Here is a 15,712-nt window from a genome sequence, read left to right as displayed (position 1 = left end):
TGAGACCCTGGGCACACCACTCACCGACTGTGACCCTGGGCACATCACTCACCGACTGTGACCCTGATCACATCACTCACCAACTGAGACCCTAGGTACATCACTCACCGACTGGGACCCTGGGCACACCACTCAACGACTGAGACCCTGGGCACACCACTCACCGACTGTGACCCTGATCACATCACTCACCAACTGAGACCCTGATCACATCACTCACCAACTGGGACCCTGGGCACACCACTCAACCTCCCGGTGCCTGTGAACAAAGACTGTGAGCTGATCACATCACTCACCGACTGAGACCCTGGGCACATCACTCAGGGACTGAGACCCTGCGTACATCACTCAGCCCCCCGGTGCCTGTGACCCTCGGTACAGTAATTGCTGCTCACGTAAACCGCTCCAATACCCCTGGGTGGACTCCAAACTATACAAACGGTAAAACAAACTCCCTCTGTGCCTCGGCCACAGGCCGGTGAGGGCGCCCCCGTCCCCGCCCACTCACCCCGCCAGGCTCCGGGCCGGACATCTCTCCGCCCCCGCTGCAGTCCTCGGGTCGGAGTGGGTCAGTCAGAGGCCCCGCGGGAGGACACCGGGACCGACAGAAGGGGACCGACAGAAGGGGACCTTCAGCGGCGGAGCCTGCCCCGGGCTCAGGACGGACGCGACCCTGCGACTGAGCATGCGCACGGAAGACCAGACGTACTGAGCATGCGCACGAGAACCAACGGCCAGGAAGAACAGACGCACTGAGCATGCGCAGGAGAACCAACGGACGGGAAGGACAGACGCACTGAGCATGCGTACGAGAACCGACGCGCGGAACAGCAGACGCACTGAGCATGCGCACGAGGGACAACGCGCGGGACAACAGAGTATGCGTGCGTACCCGACCCGACGAACTGAGAGTGCGCAACAGACCCATCCTCCGCCGCCCTGAGCGTGTGTACAAGAATGGCACTATCTTGCGACATCTTGAGCATGCGCAGAAATGTTTTATTCTCGCCACCGTACTAGGCATGCGTGGAAGCTCGAGACACGCTTTCTACTGTACTGAGTATGCGCACAAAAAACATTCCCCATAGCACTGGGAAAGGCTCTTGATCAGCCAGGGAAGACAAGTGCTCCAGATAGTAAGCATGCGCAGAATAACCGGTACCCATGTACTGCGCATGCGTGGAAGAGCGGCTCCCCTGGAGCATGCGCAGATGTGCAAATACTGACCACACTTAAGCTGTTCAAAGATGGCATCTCCTTGCCATAGGCAGAGAAAGAGATGAGCCAGAACCGAGCCAAGGGTGAGGCTCACCTTAAGAGCCGCGGAACGAGCCCAGACCTGGAAATGTTAGTAAAACTCAATACCCAACATCACGTAAAATGTGATAAAGATTCTTAGAGATCCAATAAAGTGCATTTCTTTACAAGTGCAACCTTTGGCATTAATTCTTTGTCAGGACCGGAGGCTCCGACTATGCTTCTCTTTCTTTAATACCAAATGTATAGAAGCCAATCACATTAAGTAAAGTAAAAAACTACATTACCCATGTTCCCAGCACCTCATATCACATGCTCCAATAGTATGTAAGCATTCCACATAAATATAGATGCCTCCATTTTGTGTCCTCTTTCTTTGCTGCTTCGCAGCCAGATGAGTACTTTTTTCCCTTATTTAAGGCATTGTTATATTGTACAGGTATTATTGTTTTCTCTTCCCCTTATGATCACGGGGATTAAGTAATCTGATTGGCGCTTGCCACAATGTCGTAATTGACACACAAGACTACGCTAATGCCGGTAATTAGGGCGGTCGGGTTACGACGTTCTGGCCCCTGTGGAGCGGGTGCAGGGAGCAGATTATGCACGTCTTCCTGACGCATGCAGTCCTATTTCTAGGACAATTGAAAGCACCACTCATCGCAGGTGCAGAGTTACTGACGAGCACTGAAATTGACTAAAGAACCGCACAGCAATTTGTCTGCACACGGCTCAGCCCCTACTTTTGCCATGGTGACAAGTCATTCAAGTATTACTCCCCTCACACCCTGTCCGATGATTACAGGGTTTTAAAATTGACAAAAGGCTTGGCCTAGAGTGTTTCCAGGCAGCTCCCTCCACGTTTTAATTGAGGCAGTATATAATAGCCTGGCAGGCATCCCACTCCCCCTTTTTTCTCTTGATTGGACTATCAAAGATATTAACAATAAGAAAATGACAAAATGGGAGCTGTTAGAAATGGGGTCTCTAGTTGGCAGTCGGTTTGCACCCTGTTCTAGTAGGGACCCTTACTCTAGTAAGGATAAGGGAGATACCCACTCAGATAACCCCTGCTCACCCCCTTGGTAGCTTGGCACAAGCAGTCAGGCTTATCTCAGTAGCAATGAGTAAAGCATTTGCACTTAGCACACAGAAATAAATGAAAACACTACAAAAGGACACCACACCAGTTTTAGAAAAATAGCCAATATTTATCTATATAAGACAAGACCAAATACGATAAAAATCCACCATACAGTAATAGATATATGAATTCTGCAAGATTTACTCAAAAATACAGTTCCTTGAAGTCAATAGCTCCACCTGGGGCTATCACGATATCGTGATCAACAAAACCAACTATTCAGGCCGGTCTCGGGCAAGTTACGGTGTCTGGAAGACCCGCAAACAGAACCTTGGATTTGCATGGCGTCATGATCCTCGCAGTGAGCTCCAGGGAGCGGCGTCGCTGGCATCGCAGTGCCGGTTCCAGAGTCGGTGCGTGGGTCGTCAGGCCCTTGATGTCACACGCGTTACGAATCGAACTCCGGGCTGATGAAGTCAGGAGCGCTGGTGTGGATGACGTCAGGGCTGCGGTGCGAAGCGGGACGATGCGACATGCACTGCCCACAGGCCACCATGCAGGCAATGGCTCGGTGATGGCGTCCAGCTGCGTCAGTGAGACCAGGGCTGCAGTGTGAAGTGGGGGGGTGAGACGTGCGGTGTCATCAGGTCAAGGTGCAGGCAGCGTCGTCATTGTTGCTGAATTGCTGTCGCCGGTAGGCCCAAGCCAGCGGTACGAGACGGTGCTTTGTGACCCTCACAAGTGGTGTCCACAGGCCACGGTGCGGGCAGGATGCCTGGGGATGACACTGAAGTCGATGATGCTGGCGTCGGTGGACCGGGGCTGCGGTGCGGGACGGGACAGTGCTTAGTGCTCCTCACAAGTGGTGTCCACTTGCCACGGTGCGGGCAGCGGCGCTGGTGTCAGCAGGAGTGGCGGGGCTGCCCAGGCTGCGGTGTGAGCAGGCGATGCCAGAGTGCAGGGCCCACAGGTCGCGGTGCGAGCAGCAGCTCGGTGAAGTCGTCCGTTGATGGCGTCTGTGAGACCAGGGTCACGGTGCGAAGCGGGGCAATGTGACTCCATGCGGCGTCGGCTGGTCACGGTGCAGGCCAATGGCTTCATTGGAGGTGTCACAGTGATTTTTCCTCTTGAACAGCACATAACACGCAGTTCCCAGTGCTGCAGGTCGAGGAAACTGGAGACTTTGGTGTCCCTGAGACTTTCAACAGGAGGCAAGCTCTACTCCAAGCCCCTGGAGAACTTTCTCAAGCAGGACACACAGCAAAATTCACCCTGTGCACTTTTTTCAGGCAGAAGCAGTAACTGCAGTCCAGTCCAGCAAGCAACACAGCAAAGGGACAATACTCCCCCTCCAGCTCTTCAGCTCTTCTTCTTGGCAGAGGTTCCTCTTGATTCCAGAAAGATTCTAAAAGTCTGGGGTTTCGAGTCTTCTTCTTATACACTGTTCTGCCTTTGAAGTTGGCAAACTTCAAAGAAAAGTCTCACATGTTTGCAAGATCCTTCCTTGTCCAGGCCAGGCCCCAGACGCACACCAGGGGGTTGGAGACTGCATTGTGTGAGGGCAGGCACAGTCCTTTCAGGTGTAAGTGACCACTCCTCCCTCCTCTCTAGCCCAGTTGGCTTATCAGGATATGCAGGCTACACCCCAGCTCCCTTGGTGTCACTGTCTAGAGGAGAGGTGTGAATAGCCCAACTGTCAAACTGACCCAGACGAGGAATCCACAAACAGTCAGTCACAGAATTGTTTAAGCAAAAAAATGCCTACTTTCTAAAAGTGACATTGTCAAACTCACAATCTGAAAAACTTCACTAAAAGATGTATTTTTAAATTGTGAGTTCTGAGTCCCCAAACTCCATATTTCTATCTGCCCTCAAAGGGAATCTGCCCTTTAAAGTTATTTAAAGGCAGCCCCCATGTTAACCTATGAGAGAGAAAGGCCTTGCAACAGTGAAACACGAATTTGGCAGTATTTCACTGCTAGGACATGTAACACACAATAGTACATGTCCTATATTTTAAATACACTGCACCCTGCCCATGGGGCTACCTAGGGCCTACCTTAGGGGTGCCTTACATGTACCAAAAGGGAAGGTTTGGGCCTGGCAAGTGGATACGCTTGCTAGGTCGAATTGGCAGTTTAAAACTGCACACACAGACACTGCAGTGGCAGGTCTGAGCCGTGTTTACAGGGCTACTAATGTGGCTGGCACAACCAGTGCTGCAGGCCCACTAGTAGCATTTGATTTACAGGCCCTGGGCACCTCTAGTGCAATTTACTAGGGACTTACTAGTAAATCAGATATACCAATAAGGAATAAAACAATCAACAATACAATTTACACAGAAAGCATTTGCACTTTAGTACTGATTAGCAGTGGAAGGTGCCCAGAGTCCTAAAGCCAACAAAAACTGGGAGGGAGGAGGCAAAAAGATTTGGGATGATGCTGCAAAAAGGGCCAGGTGCAACAGGAGCTTTACAGGGCAGAGGTAGAATACTACCCAGAAGAAGTTGGAAACCAGTATGAACTGGGCTTGGGGGGGGGTGTCTGCATTGTAGTGTTCAGCAATCTGTAAATAAGGCACTGGCTGGAGCTTTGGGCCCTTTTACAGGGCATTTACATGATTTTGCATGCCAACAAGGCTGGCAATCTATGCTCCCTCCAATTGGCAACAATACTATCCCTTCAAAAAAGGGAAAAGCAAAATCTAAGGCCCAGCCTAACATACATGCTGATGCACTTGCACAGTTGACTCGGAGCATGATTATAGTCGGCCCTCCCAGGGAGGACCTCCTCCTTCACGCACTTCAACAGTTGTGGACTCTCAGGAGTCGGACTCCTCCTCACATGGTGAGGATAGCAATGAACAGAATATCCCAGGCCCTAGCAAAAAGATAAGGGAACAGTCCAAAACCCCTCAGGTACTAACTTTTGACCCGGTGGATGTCATCCACCCCAGATCATCCAATTGGACACCTCCTACTGAGGTGGCAGAGTATGTTCAATCCCATCTCTGACAGAACTTTGATAAAGACGTGCGTGCGCGTATGCGCAATGAATGCCCTAGACCAGATTTGGCAGGCAAAGTGGCAGATACGCCAGAGGTAGACCCGACTATTGTCATCTTTATGAAGAAATATGCCAAGAATGGGCCTTGACAGAGCATGGCGAAACTGCCAGGACAAGCTCCTGGACATGGCAGGACCACTGACTAAAATACTGGAGCTAACATTCCATGCCAAAGAGTCCAACTCTCCAGTAGACCTAGAGGACCTAATTGATTGGGCACAGAGAGACATTTGTTGGTTGGGCAACACCAACTGTGCCATTTCGATGGAATGTCGGAGGTCTATTCTGATGAGGATAGACCCTTAACTTAATGACTTAACCACCTGGAGGCCGGCCCAGGGGCGGGAGGCTCGCTTTTCAGAGGTCCCTTTGTTAAGGGACTCTCCATGTTCTGCTCCACTTATGCCACAATCAACAAGGCCCAAATGTCACTCATAAAAGTGTTGCAGATGGGCCTTTTTGGCAGGGCCAGACGCCATGGAGGGCGGACGTCAGGCCGAGGAAATACCCAAGTCTCTCAATATGGATATTCCCCCTGGGGCAGAGGGGGTTGGTATGGAGAACATTCGGAGCCCACGTTCTACCCTACACATGACAGAGGTGGTCGGTTCCGATACCGTTGCGGCGGGCGACGCGGACAACAGGGAACATCCCAGAACACAGGATATTCTTGTAAGCATCATTCCTTTTGCCAAGGTACTCTTGGGGGAGGAGTGGGCTTGTTCCCAGACAAGTGGGGACAAATCTCCAGGGACCCATGAGTCTTAGACACCATCTTGGGATTCAAACTAGAGTTTTACAACACTCACCAGTCCAGTCGGCCCATCCAAAACAAATGTATTTTCCCAAATAGAGCAGTCTTTTATAGGCTCCGAAATTCAAACACTATTGGACAAGGGAGCAATACCGCAACAACTCCCCATCCCAGGAGGTTCATAAGCTCCATATTTCTGGTTGAAAAGAAAGGAGGGGGTTTACTACTGGTGTTAAATCTCAAGGAGTTCAACGTCTGGATTTTATACAGACATTTCAAAATGGAAAGCTGTCATTTACTAAGAGCTATTCTCCAGGAAGGCGACTGGATGGTCCACTTAGAGTTGAAGGACGCCAATCTGTTAGTCCCCATTTTTCCGCCTCACAGACAATTCCTTCAATTCCTCTGGCGAGGGCAATGGCTAGAATTCATGTCCCTTCCCTTCGGCCTATCATCAGCTCCTTGGTGCTTCTCCAAGCTGATGAGACCGGTGGTGGAGTCTCTGAGAGCTCGGGTGGTCCATCTAATTGTATATCTGGATAATCTCCTGTTGATGGCCCTAGATCCTTTGACAATCAGGACTCATTTATTTTGGACCATTCAACTCTTGCAGAGTCTAGGGTTTTTAATCACCTTGCAGAAGTCAATCTTAACACCGACCAAACAGATGGAATTTTTGGAAGTCTAGATAGATTTGATCCAAACACAATTGGTCTTGCCCCTGCAGAAGATTTGCAATATCAAGAAGGAATTGAGGTTTGCACTGTGCAGACAGACTGTGTCATTGAGATTGAAAGACAGGATTGTGGGTCTCTTGGCTTCCTCGAACCAAGCCATATTTCCTGGGCCCCTTCATTACAGGGTTCTTCAGAGATTGAAAATCCAACATCTTCGGAAGGGCCAGACCTACTCGGATCAAGTCCTCCTTTCAGAAGAAGCCAGGTTGGAACTGAAATGGTGGTTGGACCACATGGAGTCTTGGAATGGCAGAGCCATTTTCGCCACAGCCCCAGCAGTAGTGGTCAAATCGGATGCCAGCCTTTGGGGCTGGGGGGCGAGATGAGGAACACTGACAACAAGGCGTCGTTGGTCGGAGAAGGAGAGGGGTCTCCATATCAACTGCCTCAAACTCCTGGCAGGCTCTTTCGCCATCAAGAGTCTCCCCCCTGTCAAGACAGATTGTTGTATTTTGCTGAAGATGGACAATATCTCAGCGTTACGCTATGTCAACAAGTTGGGGGTTACGAAATCCAGGCTCTTGGTGGAGATTGCCAAGGATTTCTGGCATTATTGCTTCAATCACCGTATTTCCCTCACAGCAGAATATTTCCCAGGCAAGAACAATCTGAGAGCAGATTGGCAATCCCGACATCTACGGGACTTCAGTGACTGGAAATTGAATCCCTGTCAGGGAGACTAGAACCTCGGGGCCTGCGTACGCTCCTAACATGTCCACCACTAGACAGCTCCAAAACTCTGATAGAAATATCACATAGCCTGAGAGAGTCCAAGCGGGGGAAAAGGGGATTAGGATGGGGAACAACTGGGAAGGAGACCTTTAGGAAGCAAACAGTTAAACCACACAATATCAAGATTATATCACATTGATTTTTCACTAGACTATGATTCTAAGCATTGCCATACTGTAACCATGGATAACTTAAGAAAGGACTAATAACTAGGCCTCAAGACGTCTGGGAACCTGGGAAGGAATCAAGAATGATTAATACAACTTCTCAATGAAACTTTTCATGAAATGTCACATACTGTCTAGGAATATAAGAACCTTCTAGAATTATGTTTCAGCACAAACATTGCCTCTTTACATGAGGACAAAAAGTAATCTGAACATTCCCTGGAAAACAATAGGAATTGTACTAAGGACTTAACATGCACATAGGAATGTAACATCTTCAATTTAACACCTTTGCAGAAAATTCAAAAGGCCCTGGATAATCGTGTGCACTTCAGGAAACACTACACATCAAAGTTTTAATTGCCATGAAATGATTGCGCACACTGTAAGCGATCTGAACATCAAGGTTTAAATGCGGGAAATGAATCGCGCACACTGCCGATTCCAACAAGTACATGCAAATGGCATGAAATGATCGTGCACACTGTAAGCGATCTGAACACAAAGATTTAAATGCGGGAAATTAATTGCGCACACTGCCGATTCTAACAAGTATATGCAAATGCCAAAAAATGATTGCGCACTCTGTAAGCGATCTGAACATCAAGGTTTAAATGCGGGAATGAATCACGCACACTGCCGATCTCAACAAGAATATGCAAACACCATGAAATGATCGCGCACTCTGTAAGCGATCTGAACATCAAGGTTTAAATGCAGGAATGAATTGCGCACACTGCCAATCTCAACAAGAATATGCAAACACCATGAAATGATCGCACACTCTGTAAGCGATCTGAACATCAAGGTTTAAATGCAGGAATGAATCGCGCACACTGCCAATCTCAACAAGAATATGCAAACACCATGAAATGATCACGCACTCTGTAAGCGGCCTGAACATCAAGGTTTTAAATGCGGGAATGAATCGCGCACACTGCTGATCTCAACAGGAATATGCAAATGCCATGAAATGATTGCGCAAGCCCTTGCCGATCCAAACACCAAGATCTGAATCAGAGTACTGATTTGCGTACTCTGAAAGTTTCACAAGTAAGCCCCAAAACTCAAGAGTCTCTTAGAACGGGGTCGGGGGCCCAGCCCGACCTCCGCTTTACCACCCTGATCAAGGATCACCAAAAGAATGCGGGGCAGGCCTGGAACGCCAAGGTAGGCCTCCGGAACAGGAGCTCAGGAAAATGCTGCTGCTCTGCACCGGGACCTCTGAATAGTGAGAACATGGAGCTGGGCTAGCTCCCTTATATAGAGTCTGGCCCAGCCCACAAACCAAACCCAGTCATGCTGCAGAGAAAGCTTCTAGAAGGTCCTAGAAAGGGACCACACCCTAACAAACTCAGTAAGCCTGCAGCAATACCTTGCAAATGAACAGTTATGGCAAACATCATTAATAGTGTTTTTCAAGGTTAAAGTCTGCAATGCAAAAGGTTAACATACTGCATATAAACACAGTGCATGAATTATGCTCTTGCATAAAGGCTGGGTTTTTGCATTTTAGTCGCCCGAGGAGCGCACTGCCCTGATGTTGTCAATCCCTTAATATTCAACCATCTTCACAAGAGATGGGGTCCTTGCAATGTGGACCTGTTCGCATGTCAGCTCAATCGACAACTTCCCCATTTTTTCAGTTGGTGCCCGAACCCGGAAGCTCAAGCCACGGACGCTTTTCTCCAAGACTGGTCTCAGTCACGGGGGTATGCTTTTCCTCCGTTCCTAATGATCCCCAGGGTCCTGACTCAGCTCAGATGTCAGAAATCAGAGATCATTCTTGTGACTCCCTTTGGAGAGCTCAACCTTGGTTCCCAGTAGCCCTGTCTCTAGCGAGTGCTCTTCCAGTACGACTTCCTATACTCCCGGATCTCTTGTTGGACCCAAAGGGATGCCCTCACCCGCTAGTCCTGTCAGATCAGCTCAGATTGATGGCCTGGATGGTTTCAGGGAAAGATGGTATATCCCAGGCATTTCGCAACAAGCTGCTGACTTCATCAGACAAGCTTGGTCTGATAGCACCCATTAGCGTTATTCCTCAGCTTTGAGGAGATGGTGTGCTTGGTGCAACAGACGGGCTGTTGATCCAGTGAGGGCAGAATCTTGTATAGTAATACATTTCCTTTTGGATTTGGCATCCTCTGGTTTAGCCTATAGAACAGTGAATAACTTAAGATCTGCAATCTCAGCAGGACATGTCCAGGTGGAGGGTAAACCAATAGGTGAGCATCCACTAATATGCAAATTGATGAGAGGTATTCATATGTCCAATCCTCCGAGGCCCAAATATGCATCCTTTTGGGATGTGAATACAAACAGGTACCTTTTGCGTAAACAAATTTCCTCTAAGCTGACCCTCTTGCTATGCCTGATATCATGTAAAAGGGTGTCTGATGTTCAGGCCCTTAACACAGCAGGCAGAGTTTTGTCCCCAGAAGGGATTTCATTCACTATCACTCGATGGATAAAATCTAATTCCAGGTTGGTAACATACCCAAGTTTTCCAGATAATTCTCAACTTGTGTAGTTCAATGTCTAAAAGACTATGAAGCCGTTACTTGTGACCTGAGGCAGGAGTCTGGTGGACAGTTACTCATTGCATTGCAAAAACCATTTAGACCAGTGTCTTCAGCGACTTTAGCCAGGTGGGTAAGATGGCTGCTGGCTGAAGCCGGTATTGACATCTCTGTCTTTGGTGCTCATTCAGCCAGAGGAGCTATGGGGTCTAAGTCATTTGTTTTAGGCTCCTACATTGAGGACATTATGAGGGCTGCAGACTGGTCATCAGAATCTACATTTCGAAAGTTTTACTATAAGCCTATTACAGTTGTAGCGTCTTTGGTGGTGATGCAGCATTAAACTAGCATAATCGGAGCCTCCGGTCCTGTCATAGAATAAAAAGAATTCTAGCTTTCACGTCAAGAATTTTCAATTCTATTAAGGACACGGAGACGAGGATTATCCCACCCACTATTTATAAGAGTTGTACTCAATGATATTATGTGTATATATTTAGAATGTTATATTCAAATTTAATGTACATGTTGATGATTTCTTCCCTCCCTGTAATTGCAATAAACTGTAAGAAGATTCTATAGGAGGATGTGAATTTTTCTTGTATTTAAGGAAATGAACAAAAGAGTGCTTGAACAGATTCAGCTCATCTGGGTCAGGATTTCCATTGGAGCATAGTTCTGAGGAGCTTGTTGCCTATTTCATAATCGAGACTCTGGTGTGGAAGTTGGTCATCAGCCTTGTTGATTGTGCAACATCCCGGTTGGATCGTTTGCAAGTTATGGAATCCACGTTTGGATCAATATAGACTTGGTGGCTATTACCCTGTTTCTCTTGAAGTATGCAGTACTTATGTTTTTTTCCTATAAAGAAAGAGGACACAAAATGGAGGCATCTGTATTTATGTGGAATGCTTGCATACTATTGGAGCATGTGATATGAGATGTACTGGGGGACATGGGTAATGTAGTTTTTTACTTTAATTTACCTGATTGGCTGCTATAAATTTTGAAGTAAAGAAAGAGAAGCCTCATCCTTGCCTCTGTGTCCTTAATACAATTGACAATTCTTGACGCCAAAGCTAGAACATTTTTTATTCATCATAATTATAGCACTGCACTGAGAAGCACTCAACAAAAAGTGATAGCTTGTAAACATTAACCATTAGTGAATATGGATGCAAGACACATCATGTGAACCGTGTATGTGGCCCAGATTCTATTAGAGACACGGAGGCGAGGATTATGCTTATCTTTTTTCACTTTATTTATTCCAGCAGCCAATTAGAAGTAAGATAGACAAAATACTACAAATCCCATGAATCAACATATCATGGGGGTTATTACAACTTTGGAGGAGGTGTTAATCCGGCCCAAAAGTGACGGTAAAGTGACAGATATACCACCAGCCATATTACGAGTCCATTATATCCTATGGAACTCGTAATACGGCTGGTGGTATATCCATCACTTTTGGGCCGGATTAACACCTCCTCCAAAGTTGTAATAACCCCCCATGTGTTCAACCATAGAGCATATACCCTATTTAACATGCTAGGCCCAGTATCAACTCCTCTTTCTTTGCACGAAGCCAAAAGTAACAGATACCATCCAAAGGAGTGGTGATAACCAATTAACAATGAGCTTGCACGTCCCAAAACTACAAATCCAGAAAATGGCCCCCAATGGGGACAGCCCAGCCTCGAAGAACAGAAGGTGCTGATGAGCTCGAACACAGGAGGTAAATTCTTGAATGCCTCAGTCCACTTTGAGGGACAGGATAATTTATCATCGTTTCCTAAGCGAGGGAAACAAAGGTTGAGGCATTAAAACTGATCCAAAACCACTAAAGCATATTCATACTCAAACATCAGGGAGGGAAAGCACCATAGAAGGAAATATCAAACACATTAATATCACATGATAATCAAATAAGAACAAAAAATCTTTTTGGAAAAACACATCAATCAATGTGCGGGTGGGATAATCCTTGCCTCCGTGTCCTTAATAGAATTGAAAGTTCTTGACACAAATGCTAAAAAATGTTTTATTCTATGTCAGGACTGGGTGCTCTAATTATGGTTGTTTAAAGCTGACTCACCATAACTGAAGCAATGTCAACAATAGGTTTGCAGTCAAATGATTTAAACGTAGATTCAGACGAGCAGTCAGCCACTTTTAATATGTCCTCTAAACGGGAACCTAAGTAAAAGGACTTAGACACCATGGCCCTTCTTGTAGAGTGAGCAACAAAGTGAGCACCAAATTTAGAAATGTCAATGCTTGCCTCGTTCAAGAATCATTGCACCCATCTAGACAGAGTCGCTGAAGTAACCAGGCGGTACGGTCTCACAAGTGAGATTAACAACTGGCCCCCAGTATCAAATCAAATCAAATCAAATCATTGACATTTATAAAGCGCGCTACTCACCCGTGCGGGTCTCAAGTCGCTAGGGGAGAAAGGGGGGGTTATCGCTGCTCGAACAGCCAAGTCTTTAGGAGTTTCTGGAAAGCGGAGTGGTCCTGGGTGGTCCTGAGGCTGGTGGGGAGGGAGTTCCAGGTCTTGGCCGCCAGGAAGGAGAAAGATCTCCCACCCGCTGTGGAGCGGCGGATGCGAGGGACGGCAGCGAGTGCAAGGCCAGCGGAGCGGAGGAGGCGGGTGGGGACGTAGAAGCTGAGGCGTCTGTTGAGGTATTCCGGTCCCTTGTTGTGGAGGGCTTTGTGTGCGTGGGTGAGAAGACGGAAGGTGATCCTTTTGCTGACTGGGAGCCAATGCAGGTGTCTCAGGTGTGCGGAGATGTGGCTGTTGCGGGGTACGTCGAGGATGAGGCGGGCCGAGGCGTTTTGAATGCGTTGCAGGCGATTTTGGAGTTTGGCTGTGGTCCCGGCGTAGAGGGTGTTGCTGTAGTCCAGGCGGCTCCTGACGAGGGCGTGGGTCATGCTTTTTCTGGTGTCGGCGGGGATCCAACGGAAGATCTTGCGGAGCATGCGGAGGGTGAGGAAGCAGGCGGAGGACACGGCGTTGACTTGCTTGGTCATGGTGAGAAGAGGGTCCAAGATGAAGCCGAGGTTGCGGGCGTGGTCTGTGGGGGTCGGTGCGGTGCCGAGGGCCGTGGGCCACCAGGAGTCGTCCCAGGCGGACGGGGTGTTGCCGAGGATGAGGACTTCCGTTTTTTCAGAGTTCAGCTTTAGGCGGCTGAGTCTCATCCAATCTGCGACATCCTTCATACCCTCTTGTAGGTTGGTCTTGGCGCTGGCGGGGTCCTTGGTGAGGGAGAGTATAAGTTGGGTGTCGTCGGCGTAGGAGGTGATGATGATGTCGTGCTTGCGTACGATGTCGGCGAGGGGGCTCATGTAGACATTGAAGAGTGTCGGGCTGAGCGATGAGCCTTGAGGTACGCCGCAGATGATCTCGGTGGGTTCTGAGCGAAACGGAGGGAGGTAAACTCTTTGGGAACGGTTTGCGAGGAAGGAGGCGATCCAATCCAGGGCCTGGCCTTGGATCCCGGTGGAGCGTATCAGTACGAAACTTTGCTGTACTCACCTCGTAAGCCTCCAAGCACTGCACCAACAAAGTTTAGGATTATCAGCAAAACTAGGAAAAGAAACAGACCTGGAGTAGCATTTTGTGTAGCAAGAGATGGAGAATGTCACTCCTTCAGGGGAGAAAACCCTACCCACGAGGTCCAGAGCGTTAAGGTCTGACACACGTTTGCACGAAATCAAACACAAAAGCATGGTGAGTTTAGCTAAAAGTTGCTTTCTAGACAGGTATCTGTTCACAGGTCAGGATTCAAGGAATCGTAAAACCACATTTACATCCCATAGAGTAGAATATTGAGGACATGGGGGAATGGACAATCAGATGCCCTTCAGCAGCTTAAAAACAATGGGAAGCTTACCCAAGGGTTTACCCTCTACCAGTAAATGTCCTGCTGAGATGGCTGACCTATGGCTAAACCCGAAGACGCCAAGGAAGACAAGAAGTTCAGGACCTAACTACACTCTGCTGAAGAGGGATCTGTGTTCTGTACACCAAGAGCACCAGCGAGTCCAAGGTGAAGCGTTAGTGTTTATGGGTGCCAGGAAGACCAGGTTGTGGAGATTAAATCGTTAGATTCCTGCGAAAGACCTGGGAGGCTCCATCTTTCCCTGAAATTTTCCATGCCACAAGGGAGAGGCGTTCCGATAAGATCATAGGATGAGGTAGGCCCATAGGATCCAGAAGGAGGTTTCGCATGTGAGGGATCAGGATCTGGTGGAGCAAAGCTCATCTCCAGTGCCACCGGGAACCAAGCTTGGGGTCTCCAAAGGGGGGGTCACCAGAACCAGATCTGCCTGCAGACGAAGGGTCTGAGTCAAGACCCTGGGAATCTGCATAAAGGGAGTGAAGGCATAACCCCAAAACAAGGACCAGTCCTGGAGGAAAGCATTGGTCATCGTCGCCTCTGGATCTGGGCGCCAACTGAAAAACCTTTCCAGTTAGTGATTGAGGAGAAAGGTAAAGAGATCTATGGAGAGGGGGCCCCACTGCTCCTGGAGAGCCTGAAAGACCTTTGAATGCAATCTCCAGACGATGTAGTCCCGAATATGGTGAGATTGCAAATCTGTCACCGAGTTGCTTTGACCCAGGAGATACTCTGCCACCGCCGATATCTAATGTTGAAGGCAAAAATGCCAAAAATATTTGACTATCTCCGTCAGAATACAGGATTTCATCCCACCCAGCTTGTTGACATACCTCACTGCAGAGACGTTGTCCATCTGAAGAAGGATGCAACAATCTGTCTTGATCGGTGAGAGACTTTGGATTGCAAAAGAGCCTGCAAGGAGCTCCAAGCAATTGATATGAAGGTCCAGCTCTGTCTTAGACCAACGGCCCCCAGTGGAAATTGGGCCACAATGAGCTCCCCACCCCGAAAGCCTGGCATACGACTCTATAACAATCTTCTGGGAGGATCTGAATATCGCGATGCCATTCCAGGCTTCCGTATGTTTCAGCCACCATTGCATCTCCGTCCATGCCTCCCCACAAAGGGGGATCTGATCGGAGTAGCTGAGACCCTTCTCGAGGTGAGAGATCTTCAGACGCTTCAGAGCCCTGTAGTGAAGGGGCCCCGGGAAGATAGTGTGGGTTGAGGAAGACAACAGGCCCGCCGCACAGGCAATCACCCTCAATGATACAGTCTGTCTGCACAACATTGACTTCAATTCCCTCTTGATGTGGCACATTTTTTGAGGTGGAAGAATTAATTGAACAGTAAGGAGTCCACCTGAAAGCACAGGAACTCTAGTCGTTGAGCTTGAATCAAGACCAACTTCTGGTTGTTCACAATGGAGCCCAGATCCTCGAGGAGAGGCATCGCCCACTCCAGGTGGGTGAGAACTGGATG

General features: G+C 48.4%; 1 pseudogene; it reads right to left on the bottom strand.

Moving 5' to 3' along the window:
• The window catches only part of LOC138246704 (oocyte zinc finger protein XlCOF6-like), a 96,573-nt pseudogene extending 95,726 nt beyond the window's left edge, over positions 1-847 (bottom strand).
• Between the last annotated feature and the right edge of the window lie 14,865 nt (positions 848-15,712).

This window comes from Pleurodeles waltl, chromosome 7 (genome assembly GCF_031143425.1).
Source record: "Pleurodeles waltl isolate 20211129_DDA chromosome 7, aPleWal1.hap1.20221129, whole genome shotgun sequence".
NCBI classification, from domain to species: Eukaryota; Metazoa; Chordata; class Amphibia; order Caudata; family Salamandridae; genus Pleurodeles; species Pleurodeles waltl.
This window is presented reverse-complemented; position numbering and strand designations above follow the sequence as displayed.